The following is a 15,392-nucleotide window of genomic DNA, read 5'->3' as shown; positions in this document are numbered from 1 at the left end:
CCCTGGGCAAGGGGAGATGCAGTGCCCCCATGCTTGGCGGCACGGCAGGGGCAGGCGGAGAAACGGCCGGTGCTGCAGGGGTCTGCTGGCTCAGCTCTAGGCGCTGCACCGCTTTTAAGACGTTGTCCATTGCAGCGCCTAGGCTGGCCAGCATCGTTGAATGTACTTGGACCGCCTCCGCAACACCGACCTCGCCTGTGGCTCCCGTAGGCTCCATATCCTTGCTGTCTTGATGGGTGTGTAATTCTGTCACGGCTTCGGGGTTGAGAGGAGCAAGGAGGAACCGGAGAAGGCGTGATGGAAGGATTGTTTAATGTATCCCAGCGAGAGTAATCAGCATAAGCTTTAACAAAGCGTTCAACAGCTCTTCAGTTAGCAAGAGACAATTACACACAAAGACAGGGGGAGCAGAGGGAACATATATACCGGGGGAAACAGCGATGATGAGGAACAGGTGCATAAACGAGACACAGGTGAAATGTATGATGAGACGGTGGCGTCAGAAAGCAGGTGACGTCGACCGCTGGGGCCCGCCCGCTGCAGGGGGAGGTGAACCAGCAGAGGTCGCAGTTGTCACAACAGGTCTGTGAGAGTCGGAATTCTTACTGGTTGGTAGGTGATCAAATACTTATGTCATGCAATAAAATGCAAATTAATTATAAAAAAATCATAGTGTGATTTTCAGTTTTTTCTCTCACAGTTGAAGAGTACCTATGATAAAAATAACAGACATCTACATGCTTTCTAAGTAGGAAAACCTGCAAAATCGGCAGTGTATCAAATACTTGTTCTACCCACTGTATATACCCACTGATGAGTTTATAAATATGGTTAAACTGCTTTATATAAAATCGACAGTCCAAGTAAACCTGCATGAAGTTGTCCCACCACCCAACGCTGGTTGGTGCCGTTAACATTTTCGTTTTTGCTGCTAACATTTTATAGATATTAAGGAATATTTTATAGGACATTCTGGGGTCACGCAACCCCCCAACATGCTCCGATTTCAAACAAAATAGTCTCATTTGTTTGTGCTTCGTTTGTGCTGGTTGGTGCCATTACAAGTTTTGTTTGGGCTGCTTCTAAACATTTAATTATAGGATGTTGTGTTGTTGTGGAAGACACTTCAGATCTCCAGACAAAAAAGACGCAAAGACTCAGGAACTTGAGAATCCAAAATAGACTTTAATGAAGATTCAAAAAAGCAGAGTTGGTCTGCAGAACAATTGCCTTTCCAACATTGGGCACACAATTTTATACAGTACCATCTTGTATAACACTACCTGGCCATCACACTATGCTAATTCTTTGGCCGGATCTTCTTTGACCCGCCACCGTTATTTCTTATCATTCAGGAACTCACCCAACAAACCGTCATTGTTAAATATTGGTGGCGCAGGCCTTGAAAACTCCATAAAATAACAGGGCCGTCGACAGGCCCTCAAATCTAATACATCCAATGGTGCTCTGATTACTTCCAATGTAGGACACTTACAATATATATATATATATATATATATATATATATATATATATATATATATATATATATATATATTGGTGATTATGTAGGACACACATTGTATATTGATGATTATACAGATTACCATACTGATTAGTTGTATGAGTGTGATTAACATATTGATAGATTAATTGATTACATTGACATTTATACATTCATTGATTACATTGATTACATAAGTATATATCAAAATCTCCAATAGTGTCACCAGCCTCCCCACATGCTCAAAGAAATAGGCTCAATCGTTTGTGCTGATGCTGTGTTTTATATATTAGACATTTCATTTTCGGTCACCAGCCCCTAACCTGCTCAAAACTGCCTCAAAATAGGCTCAATCATATGTGCTCCATTTGTGCCGCAAAAATGTTTTTTGTGCTGCTATAGTTTTTGGTAAATAGCCTACATTCATACTGGATAGTTAATGGATTTACTCTTTCCACTATCTTTGGCTTTGCTATAGCTCTGTCATTATCCATTATAAAGACAGTCGCAAAAACAAAAAATGTTACCGACCCAAACAGAGCACAAACTATTCTGCCTTTTTAGAGTGAATTTGACCTATAAAATATTCTTTAATATCTAAAAGATGAAAGCAGCATAAACATTGTAATGGCACAACCCAGCACAAACGATTAAGCCTATTTGCCCTAGTTTTGTGTTGGGTGTGGACCATTTTTACACAGGTAAAATACCTTTAATCGTTTGTGCTCCATTTGTGCTGTTGTAATTTTTTAGATATTAGTCCTAAAGTATATTTTATAGATCATTCCGAAGTCACTCAGCCCTCCAACATGCTACAAATTCACTCAAAAATTCACCGGTTAAAATATAGTTTTTGCAATGTTCTTATGAAATCAGTTGAAGAAATGAAAGAGCTATAGTGGGCTATCAAGTAGAAAATTAGGTTATAACAGAAACTGTACCAGCACAAACAACTGAGCCTATTTTGAGTCAGTCTGGAGCAGGTTGGGCAGCTGGCACAAACTAAACTTTTAACGCACAAACGAAACACAAACAAACAAGACTATTTTCGGGTGAATTTGAAGTATAGCAGCACAAATGAAAATTTTAATAGGACAAACCAGCACAAACGGATCATAAACGATTTAGCCTATTTTGAGTTAGTTTGGAGTTGGGAGCCTGGTGACATCTTCACCTACAATCAAACGTCTAATATTAAAAACACCTATGCAGCACAAACAAAACTAAAAATTAAGCACAAACAAAGGATACTATTTTGACTCAATTTGGAGCATGTTGGGTGGCTGAGTGACATCACCAAAAATTACATGGCTAAAATATTTGAACTATGAAATATTATTTACTATAAAAAATAGATTTTGCAGCACAAACAACATTTTTAACGGCATAAACGAAGCACAAACAAAAGATACTATTTGGACCGATTTTGAAAGATTTTGGGAGGCTGGTGACACCGTACCCTAAAATTAAATGTGTAATATTTTAAACACTGCAGGCCAAACAAAACTTATAATGGCACAAACGAAGCACAAACAAACAATACTTTTATAGGTGAATTTGGAGAATTTGGGTGGCTGAGTGACCTCGGAGTTATCTCTAAAATATTTTTGAAGACTAATATCTAAATAATGAGAGCAGCACAACTGTAGCAGAAGCCATTTAACGTATTTTACCTGTGTAAAGATGGTCCCCCATCCAGTGCAAAACTACAGCAAAATAGGCTTAATCTTTTGTGCTGGTTTGTGCCGTAAACATTTTTGTGCTGCTATCATTTTTTAGATTTTAAATAATATTTCATAGGTCAAATTCACTGGTGTTCAACAAAAGTGCCATGTGGTACAACAGATGTAAACTTCCATGTTTTACAATGTGCATGTAACATGATGTTTTCCCACAAGCACAGAGAGCACAGAGACATGCTTTTTGTGTAAGATATAAAGAAGGGGGGTAGGGACTTACAATTTGGAGACTTTCTGCCCACTTTTCATTTTAACAGCAGATGGGCCTTAAGATGATATCTGCCCTGTAGTAATGGCCCCTTATCCCTAAGTGGTCAGAGGGAATTCCCGGCCGGATGTCACTACTTGGACATTTTGGGTCCTAGATTCATTTCTGTAACAGATACCATGGAGTATTGCATATCCTGGTATTCACCACACCCTCAGCTACAATAATAACACATAAAAACAGACTTCTGAATCACCATTTAGAAAACTCATCTGTTGGAAAGGCAAAATAAATATTTTTCCGGAAAACATTTCTGCCATTCAGGATGATAAAATTTGATTGAAACCCTTATGAAGTTTTGTTTCAATGGTATTCCCTGATAGTTCCATGCCTTTACTTTCATATTATATTGCATTGAGTTGAAACTAATGAATAAAACAAATAATAAAAGGTCAAAAATATAAGCACCCCAAAAAAGTTGGTTCTTGTACCTAGAAATAAAACATTATAAAATAATTTATGAATAAAAACTTTTTTTTTCTTTTTCCCTGTGATGACGCCAAACAGCCACCAGATGGCAGCATGAGACCGTTAGATAGTTCAGACTTTATGAAATCAGAAATATTACAACTTTTTCCCAAAAACCCATGAACATCCTCATACTATGTTGACAAAATAAAATGTTCCTATCATTTTTATAATACAAACGACATAATAGGGTGCCATTTATCAAAAATAGCGATGTACTCACTTATAATCTGGATGCGTCACCTGTCTGAGCTGGTTGGTCATTACGCGTGGCTGGTAGAAAGTGTTCCTGGACAGAATAACCTTCCTCGGTCTCTTGATTACGTTCAAATATGTTCTAAAACGTTTTGGATGAAAACAAAGAGCTATCTTGCATAAACGGAACGAAAACTACTAATCGCCATTATTGATCAGTGATCATTGAGATCCGCAATGTTGTTTATCGTCTCTATGGAAGTGACTTCTATGACGTACCATCATTCCTAGGTTGCAGAGATCATGTTTCCCCTAGAACAAGTATGGTAAAAGGGCTATATGTGATTTGGGCGACAAATAAACATTGGAAGACTTGGCTAATTCAATGCGTAATGGTGACCGGTTTGGTCCAAATCTACCAGGCGGTAGATTAGGATGCCTAGATATTAGCAAAAGCCTGCCCTAAGATCCTGTCGATAATTTTTCAGGATAATTATGGAAATGTAGCCTACGCTATGCGCTTCGGTTAGCGACCATTCTGTGGAGTCTGTTTATTCCCATAGGGATAAACGTTCCTTTTGTTTATCCACAAACTGATTGCTTCACGAATATGTCTAGATATAATCACAAAAAAAACTTCATCATAAAAGCCTTCTGAGAAACTCATTATACTGTATATATGCAATGAATGCAAAACACACATGCATCTTTTTGTGGTATTTATTATCCATAAATACAAGAACTGAAAAAAACCAAGGGGTTTTGTTTCTAACACAAATAACAATACGTTTTTTTTAACTATGCACATTTACTGGGATACATTTTTTTACCCAAAAATAAATAGGTAAACAGAAAATGTACAAAGTCTTTGGTAGCTGTGCCACAGAAGGAAGCAGTTCCTAAATGTTCTGTGAAAAAATTAAATAAAATAACTATTTACATGAATCAGTTACTATGAATCAGGTCTTACTCAAAAATAAATGAGCAAGCAGAAATTGTCATTTTAGCTGTCAGTCAGTTTTGGTGTGGCAGCAACAGCAAATGTCACCCCACACAACTCAGCTGCAAGTTATTCAACAAACGTCTTATGTGTCAGGGGCCGACTGTGCACTCTGGCACAGCTCCTGGTGGAGGATGTAGCTATTGGTAATAGCAATGTCCAGGAAATGGAGGAAGAGGGTCCTGTACCACCTCTTGGTTGTGTGGTGCACTGAGTAGTACTGGATGAGTTGATCAGACAAGTCAACACCTCCCATGTAGTTATTGTATTCTATGATTGGGATTGGAATGTGACTTGTCTCCCAGTGTCCTTCCCTGTTCTTCTGCCTTCTCTGTACTGTGTCACCTGAGTATGCAGTATGAATGGTGGAGCACATAGACACTTCCCTGTTGTCCATCCATTTTGTGAAGAGGAGGTCGTCGTCTCTGATCCACCTCAGGGATCCTCTTGGGGACTTCCTGGTCAGGGCATTGACCTTGGTTTTTGGAGCCTCCTTTCTTCCTTCACGGATGGTCCCACAGGCTCCAAACTTCAAGGACCTGAGGTGTCTGAACAGATGTGGGCTGGTGTAAAAATTATCACAATACAAGTGGTACCCTGAACCGAGGAATGCTGGCTTCATCAGCCCCACCACAGAGTCAATGGACAGCCCACAGCCAGTGGCAAACTTGCTCTTCCCAGTGTAGACTGTGAAGTCACAAGTGTACCCATTGCTGGAGTCTGCCAACACAAACAGTTTGAAGCCCCACTTTGTAGGCTTGGCCTTCATGTATTGGGTCATCCCTGTTTTAGCCTTTGTGGCAACCATCCGTTCATCAATGGAGAGGTTCAGCCGGGGCTGGTAGAATGACTTGCATGCTATTTTGATGTCATCCATAAGTGGCCTCACACGGAAGAGCGTGTCATATTCAGGTGTCCCCTTCTTACAGTCGTTGATCACATCCTCAGCAGGGTCACTTGTGTTAATTCCAGGAGATGACACGGAAGCTGTCCCTTGGCATCAGTGAGGCTGGAAAAGGGACACTGAACATGTGTTTCTGTCTCCAATAGTCCGCTACAGCAGGCAACTTGAGGATGGCCATGTAAACAACAAGTCCAAAGTACTTGAAAAAATACAGGGGGGTGAGGGGAGTCCACTTGTATTTTTTCCCACTTTCAATGTTCCTCACAGCCAATTTATTTGTGTTTTCACACAAAGTTTTGACCACAGAGTCACTAAAGAAGAGCTTGAGCTCAGTGGACTGTCCTGTACTGATGCACCAGGCTGAACCCCAGGGGTCCTGGCCGGGAAGAAACGGGAGACAATGGGTGGCACATCCTGCTCCTTCTCTGACTTTCACGCTTGGGCAGGTGGGACAGCTGGTGTGGGTCCATGTGGTGACCGTGATCTTCCTCGGGTTGACCAAGGCCTTCATGGACGGGATCTCCTCGGCTCTGGTGTGGTTGCATGGGTGGCTGGTCGTGCAGGAGATGATACTGCAGAGGAGGTGGCAAGCTGTGCAGGAGCTGATACAGGGGCTGGTTGCGGCAGGGGTGCAGTGGGGGTTGTGGATGGCAGCAATCCAGCAGATGTACTGGGTTGGTCTTCAGTCTCATCAACTTGACTAGAGGAAGGATAGGTTTAGGAAATTAGCATGACATTGCTCAATAGCATGGCCAGGAGTGTATTGTACACTCATTGCAATAACAAAGCCCTATGGTAAATAACACATCCCCCATAGAGACAGAACATGTTGGTAGTCTAACCCCTTTGTCTCTATTCACGAGGTGTTACAAGCATGGCTTGCAAAAACATATACCCTACCAAACAACCCTGTGAACTTATCACTAAGTCAGTATGAGTACAAACCTCAATAAAACCTAGAGCAAATCCAATGTTATCCCGGACTGGGTTCCGTAACTTATTTTGTTCTAGTCTAAGTTCTATATACCAGAACAGTAGGTTACTAACTGTAACAACAAATCAAGAACGCCCCTGTATAGAATACGTGTTCTATTTACCAGAACGGTAGCCTACTATGTAACAATAGGCCATGGAAACCCATTTACGCATTATGAAATAATCATGGTGATCACAACATGACTGAAATCTACTTACATTTCATCCTCCATTCGATCAATTCCATTGATGAAATCTTCCTCGTCTGTAAAAAAGTCATCCGGGCCAGAATCTGCTGCAGCATCTTCGTCACTTTCGAAGATCTGTTCCATGACTTGCTGGGCTGTAAACCTTTTTGCCATCTTGCAGAAACAAAAGTTTTCGTTGTTGTTGTTTGAAAATGTTCTTTGTTGGAATAAAAGCGAAGCAATTTATCTCTTGATACTCTCTCGACTGATCCGTTGGGTAAGTAGAGGCAACTTGGAATGGGTGCTCGCGCCTTATACCTGAGATTCGCAGGGTATGCTAATTTGAATTGCTATTGAATGCCAGGCGTCAGAGGACATAGTACACACATCGTTTGCTATTAGTCAACAAAGATTAGACTTCTAAACAGGGGATATAGCTAGGCTATATTTCGTGACGTGCGTAATGGCTCCCATTTTTGGTGCAACTTTGCGGCCATCTTACGAAGGCTGTGATAAACACAAATCTTATATCAATCGCTTCATTGGAATGTGCAGCACACGGGAAAGGAAACAGAAAATTAATAGCTATAACCATTCGGATTCTACGATTAGAAATATACAGTGTCCGATTTTCCGCGCTGGAGGGGTTTTAATAACCACTATTACAAACTGTAGTATATGCAGGTCGAAAATCATCCCGTCCCAGAGAGCAAAAAATATCCGCACAGCTTCTTTTTGCCGCCGGCCCTAAGCTGTCGGCTATAGGTGGCTATAGGTGCTGGCGGGGATGAAACGTTTGCCGCCGAATACGTCACTCCCATTTCTTGCGAGATGCCGACTGCTTCATTTTCTCTGGCGGTTGCCTCGGTCTAATGGACGGCAAGACGCTTTTAAATACAAGGCTACTCTCAAAATCGACCAGCCATGTTGGTTTGGACACACATTCGCATCAGTTCGTCGCTCAATCGCGAGTTACAGCCTGCAGTTTGCTAGCTAGCAAAGTCATCGACTACCATTGTTTAAGTAAGTACCATAGACTGTAAAAAAAATGGACGACGCCCTTTCGCTCTTTTCCATTGGTGAAAACTGAAGCCACCTGTGTCCCGATACGGCGCTGACATCTTGGACTTGCGTCTGCGCAGATAGCGATCTTGGGACCAGTTCTGCGCAGTAGTTATGCGCAGTAGCGAGCAGGAAGTAAAGCCTTAAAGCCGCGAAATCACCCCTGTGCCCCGCCCTCACTCTTCCTCGCAGAATGCGCATACCGTAATCAATCGCAAGTCCAAGTACAGTACAACCTTTGCTTGTTAAACCTAGACGATATGTTATAGCCTAACTTACATCATGTTTAACCTTAATTTAGAATAGGCCTAATACAAAAATAATTGGTAACTTCTAGCTAACGATCACCTGCTAGCTATTAACCTGGCTATTAACGAGGCTTGTTGTCTTTTAGCTAACGTTAGCTAGCCCATTACATTTATTTACTAATTAAATAGCTTATAAATTTAACTTACCGAAAAAAATGCCAGATCGGTTAGCACAATGTACTGCAGAACAACCCATTATGTCCGTGTGAAATTATATCAATTATAGAAATTTAGAGATTAAATGTAAAGCTCCAATCTCCTCAGTCTTCCGAAGATCGCGAAAAAAGCCTGATGTCGCTTCAGTGGCTCCTTGGCTCAGATAGCTATCAATCACAGCTGTGAATCACGACGTCACACCACCGTTTTTAGAGCATTAAATAACTAACTAAAAATCAACTTATTTTAAAAACCAAATCTTGAATTTACATTAGCGTGATACAAACTAAAGTAAATGACAGAAACCAGCTTCGGAAAAAAGATATTTGAAGGGTAATTTAATTGTTTAGTTGGTCTCGCGTCCCATTGAATAACATGGGGAGGGCGGGGTTTATGACCTATACTGGGACCACTCACCAGGGGGCGATCGAGACGTTTTGGCTTCACTTTTCAGGGCTTGTGCGTCACGCTTGGTAAGTACATGTTTCCTTTTTGTGTAACGCAATATTATGTTTACATTGCTTTTAGTTTATATATTTAAAATGTGTAGTCATCTTTGTTCTTGCCTAACTAGCTAAAGTAGCCTTGTTTACGCAATGTTGCTAGTACATGTAGAATTTTAACGAACTATAATAGGTGGCAAAAGCTTTACATCTAGAAATACTACGTTTAACTTTTAGTGTTTTCTTACAAAAATAACGATGTATATATGTTGTTTAAATAATTTCGTTTGCCTGAACAAGTATGCTGCTAGTCCAGTAGCTAGAGTGGCTAGTAAGTGTTAGCTAGCACATGCTGTTTTGCCTTTGTTACAGTACACACTGGCTAGCAAGTTTTGTGCTGTGTTGCTACTGTACTGGATTTAAGGCGATTATGATTTCTAATTCTCTGAACTGCTGTACTTCTTATGTTTGAGGAAAATTCTGTGTTTCAGTTGAATCACAACACTTGGTGAATACATTTTATTTTTAACAATTTTACTGTTCCACATTTGGCTGATAATGTTTCCCCCCCACAGCATAGCTACTGTATATTCCTAACGTTAACAATCTGGTTTTGTTCACGTTTTCTTGCAGATACCTTGGCCAGAGCATAACCGGTTATCTTCACCCAAGAGACCTACTGTTGGTCAATCGTTTTGGCTTTAAAGGTAAATGCATTGTTAGTCACAATGTCTAGTTACTGGACCAAAAGGAAAATAATATTGAAAAGAGTCGAGAGGGACAAACAGGACATTCACTTGAATCACTACATGCTACAGAAGTTGCATCGATTCCAGAAAACCAGAAAAATGTTGAGCCATCTGTAGACTTAAGTAAAATGTATTGCTGTGATGCTTAATTTGTGATCCTGTAACTAAACTATACACTTTGTTAGATTTTCTAATTTCTGTTCCCTCTTTCTCAGAACCAGGTTTCTCCCCAGTAATCCAGACTCCACTTCACAGAGCCAAGAGTTTGAGTACAAGTAAGTGATGTTATTTGTGACGTTTTTTGTCTTGGAAACTATTGCTTCTATTTAAGATTAGGAATCCTTTTATCCATAATCTGTTCTTCATTAGGGCACTTGACTTTCTGGATAAAAGGTGTCGAGGTGTGTTGTACATATCATTAGCTTTGCACAGTTCATTTCAGTTTCATTACTGAATATGCAATCTCTGCAGTGAAATTAAAGCTGTTATATTTGTTCCCCCAGCTCGTCAAGTACTAAGCTTTACACCACCAGCAGCAAATATACCCTGGCAGCATATGGGTGAAAACGCTGGAGGTATGTAATACGTTGCGCTAAACTAAGTTTTACATTTAAGTCCAATGTCTTTGATTTTGTAGCTTCGGATGACAGCGGCTCACTTCAAGAGCAGGTGAAGCAAGTAGAGACAACGTTGAAGACGTTTGCTCTCACTGGGCAATCAGGTACAACTTGCAAACAACACCTGTGGTTGTTAGTTTAATACCTGTACATGTAGTAGACCTAGATATAAATGTCGTAGTTTAGTATTTGAGGGACCAGGACTGACTACTTTATTCTTTTATTCTGGGAACCCCTGTAGGTGCGTTACCTGAAAGGAGCATCTGACCGTGAAGGCAGAAAAAGGCGCCGCACAGCTGAGAAGGACCCACAGCCGACCCCTTAAACCTAGGCTGATTACTGACACCCCAACATCAATGAACTGGAACACTTTCTTTATCCTGCAGTCAGTAACATCAAGAAGCCAGAAGTGCCAAACTACACTCACCAAATCCACCCTGTTTTCTTTTTGTATTTTAACTTTAGTATTGGCTTATTTCATTCCGTCTTAACGATTCTATTATAGTTTGTAAATCCTATTTCATACCTGTTACTTGATAATGCACATTAACTAGTACCAAAATTCTACTTTCATTTCATCAGTGTGCTTAACTGTTATTCTATTAATAATAGCTTGGAAATACTATTTCATACCTCTGATACTTGATATTGAACATTACCTGGTACCAAATATTCTACTTACTCTGTTTTTAACATCAGCATTTTTCATTCCATCACAGTGCTTAACTGTTATTCTATTGTTAAATATAGCTTGTAAATCCTTGTGCCACAGGTCAGCAAAGTTTTGTTTATCACAGATACAAGAGACACAGATCTTATTGCAGCACTGTGTAAATCTTGTGCTCCAGGTCAGCAAAGCCATTATAATGGTCTATTAAGACATTCTGACGCTTCTACTGTCTCTGGAGGACCGCCTCCGGTCCGCCGACTCATTGCTATCTGTCCAACACAGCACTAACATCACAGCAATGCTGAGTTTTGTAATAAAAATTGTTGTTTTAAGTAAGCATTAACTTTTAAGTTGCATTATAGGGCAAAACGTTACAAAGTTACCCGCCAGGTAGCGTATACATTTTCATGAACAACAGCGAATCGTTGACAGGTCAGGATATGTTATTTCAGGTAATTAAAACATTTGTAAAGGCGTCTTTTGAAATTGTACAACGGGGATCAATGTGGGATTGTTTCCCACACATTGGTAGAAATGTTTAATAATAGGCAACGTTGGTTAAAAAAAAATACTGTAGTATCTGCATTCTTGTGTTTGTTAAATGTTGAACAGATGAATGGCGATATGGTGACAATCGCCAGCGTTTATATATATAAGCAGATAAGTTTACCGTTAATATATACAATTATATGACGCGATGTCACGGCTGAGCCGCGGAAATGAACGAGAATGGCGTTTCTACCAGACAGGAAGTTTCAATATATTTGGTTGTCAAACGTCAAGAATCAACAGAACTAAATAGTTACGTTTTATCCTGAATTTTAATCATTGCAGCCTGAATAGTTCTAACATAATTTTTATCTTACGTGAAGAACAATGACATGTAACCAATGACAAAATTAAGAGACGTGACTTGCTGGATGCGCCATGTAAAGACAGTAATTAAACCCGCAGCATCCACAGAAGTCAGCTGTTGTTTCAAGTGAGGAGTATATCGTTTCTGTTGTAAGTACAAGTTATTTTATTTGAAGTAATTTATTTGAATTGTGCTGCAATTACAAACGCTAACAAACAAGACATTTGAACTTTTTAAGAATGTGTAAATCCATGTTACGATTGCTCAATCCATGCATTTTTAGCATGGATTATCTAACTTCTTATTCGTCCCCTTTCCTAGATTTTTTAACAAAAAAAAGAAGATAAAAGAGAAACGAAGTCTTGTTATCTCCCCAAAAGAAGAAGACGAGAGAATAAAAAAACAAGGCAGGACATTAGGTGAGATTACATGTATTTACGTACCCTGTTTTGTGTTTTAATGTAACCCTTATGAGTACCTTACAATTAGCCACTCTTAATGTAAGAGCAATGCAATCAGCTACAAATAGATTACTTACTTAAAACTCATTTTGACATTCTATGCCTTCAAGAGCTTAGACTGAAGTGTGAAAAAGACGCTGAAGATGTAATTAATAGGTGGCACAAAGGCGCAGCTGTCATTTCAATAGGAAAAGACAGCCAAATGGAATTGCAATTATTTTTAACACAAACAATGTCACCATCCATAAGAGAAGAGGTATCATTCCAGGTAGATTATTGATGATTGATTGTTTTTTATCAAGAAATAAAAATAAGATTTATACATGTATACACAGCTCCGGCAAAAGCTAAAAAGGTGCAACTCTTTAAGAAATTGCTAGAACTTCTCTTTGTTGCCTATAGCGTCATTGTTTTTGGCGATTTTAACACAAAAAAACCGAAGAACATGACCGAATTGGTCCAATTGTGATTATTATCTAAAATTATCTAAAATCATATTTTTCTGATGTCTATAGATACCTGCATCCAACTGATTTCACGAGATATACCGGAAGGACGAAAACCAGACTAGATAGGATATGTTTCCAATAATATTAAACCAATTAATTATTCTACCTTGCTGTTGGACTCCTCAGATCATCTTCTTGTTCGGTCAGTTGTTGCTGTTGGGAAATGTGAGAAAAGAGGATTTTGGAAACTTAACATGAAATGTTTAAGTAATCAAGGTATTGTTGATTAACTAAAACTTGACATTGAGAAAATACAACAGCTTTGGATTTTAACCAAATCTGATATAGAATTGTGGGAAATCATGAATTCCAGGGTAACACAATATCCTAAATTTAAGTTTTGTATAATACAAAACCAAAGGTATATGACAATAATGTAAAAATATATTGAGTTTAAACATAAGCAAGGTATAACATTACTAGAAGAGGAGGAAATGAAATAGACCAATTTAATGACGAATACTTATTTAATATTAGAGTACAAGCATTTAATGATGAATACTTATTTAATATTAGAGTACAAGCAGGAATTGGATTAAATCTAGCAAACCGAGTTGATGCTTTAAATGCTATGGTTTTGGAGAGAAGAGAGCGGAAACATATTAATGCAATTAAAAATAGGGAAGGGGACATTATTATCGATGAAAAAGAGAAAAGGAAAATAGTTAAAGAAACATTCTCTATGATTCTGATGAAACAAATATATCTGAATTCCTTAAAACATTTAAACCTTTAGATAACCACTGTTTTAATACAGTATTGGGCCAAATAAATAGAAAAGAAGTCAAAGATGCAATAAAACAACTTAGCGTAGGGAAGTCACCTGGTCCAGATGGTCTCCCCTCTGAATTTTATAAGCAATTTTTTAGTAATGTAACTAACCTACTTACTTCTGCTTTTAATCAAGGTTTGAGAGAAGGCAGTCTTTGCCCATTATTTTATCATGGGGTTATGACTTTAATCTATAAGAAAGGAGATGAATGTAACCTAGATAATTACCGACATTTGACCCTAATGAATTTGGATTATAAAACATTGGCCAAGGTAATAATTAATCGACTTAATGAAGTACTGGATAAAATAATTGAAAAAGAACAAACATGTGCAATAAAAGGGCGATTCATGTGGGACAACCTTAGTATTTTAAGAGACATAGTAAACTCCAAATCAGACATTGATCTATATATTTTAAGCCTTGATCAAAAAAAAGCTTTCGATTATGTTTCAAGGGAATACCTGTGCAAGGTTATGACAACTTATGGGTTTCCTAGTATTTTTATTATGATGGTTAAATTGTTACACGCTAAGTCAATAGTGCAAGTGAATGTAAATGGCTTCCTGATGGATCCCCTTGAAATAGGAAGAGGGGTGAAGCAAGGTTGCCCTCTTAGCGCAGCTCTTTATGTCTTGGCTATTAGCCCTTTACTCCAAAGAATTAAATAGACCAAAAAAATAAATAGCCCCATATCTATTAATTAGTCGCTAAGAAGTCGCTAGCATGTACATTGAAATTTTCCACATGTACATTTAAAACCTGTACTTTGTGTTGGGGGGGGCTAAAAACCCTGAATGTTTAAGGATCCTAGCGACGCCTCTGATACAAATAAAGGATGAAGTTACTACATTAGGTGTGTGGTTATGTAACACCAAATGCAGTAATATATATTGGGATAAAAAAGAAATATGAGGAAGCCTCAGGAGCTAAGCTAAACCAAACACCTCAAATTATATGAGGAAGCCTCAGGAGCTAAGCTAAACCAAACAAAAACAGAAGGAATCTGGATTGGAAGTAATAAAAAAAAAACTCCAATAAACATTCAAATCAAAGATGAAGTGAAGACATTAGGTGTGTGGATATGTAACTCCAGTTGCAGTAACATAAATTGTGATAAAAAAGTAATAGAAGTCAAAGAAGAACTTTTAAAATGGACTGGGAAATCTATGTAATATAAATGCAGGGTTAATATTGTCCTTTGTCTTGTCTAGTATCATGTTCCTTGCCACTATTATTCCAACAGCTGATTATTATGTTGAGAAGTTGAATAAAATGTGTGTAACCTTTATATGGGGAACTACACGTGAGGCGACTAAAAGGAAACTAATGTATAATTGTAGAGGCCTTGGAAGATTTTGTGGCAAAGTATGAATACTTCAATATTGATTGGGGTGGATTACCAAATAAAGCGATATATGACAGGATAAATAATTATGTAAATGCAGATATAATTCCATATAAATACTTAACTCAGGATGAATGCAAAGCCTGTATTAATAATATTTTTGATAAGATATCTGAAACTATGAGAGACACTGTATGGCT

Source organism: Esox lucius, chromosome 13 (genome assembly GCF_011004845.1).
Source record: "Esox lucius isolate fEsoLuc1 chromosome 13, fEsoLuc1.pri, whole genome shotgun sequence".
NCBI lineage: Eukaryota > Metazoa > Chordata > Actinopteri > Esociformes > Esocidae > Esox > Esox lucius.
The sequence above is the reverse complement of the archived record's forward strand: the minus strand, read 5'-3'. Positions refer to the sequence as shown.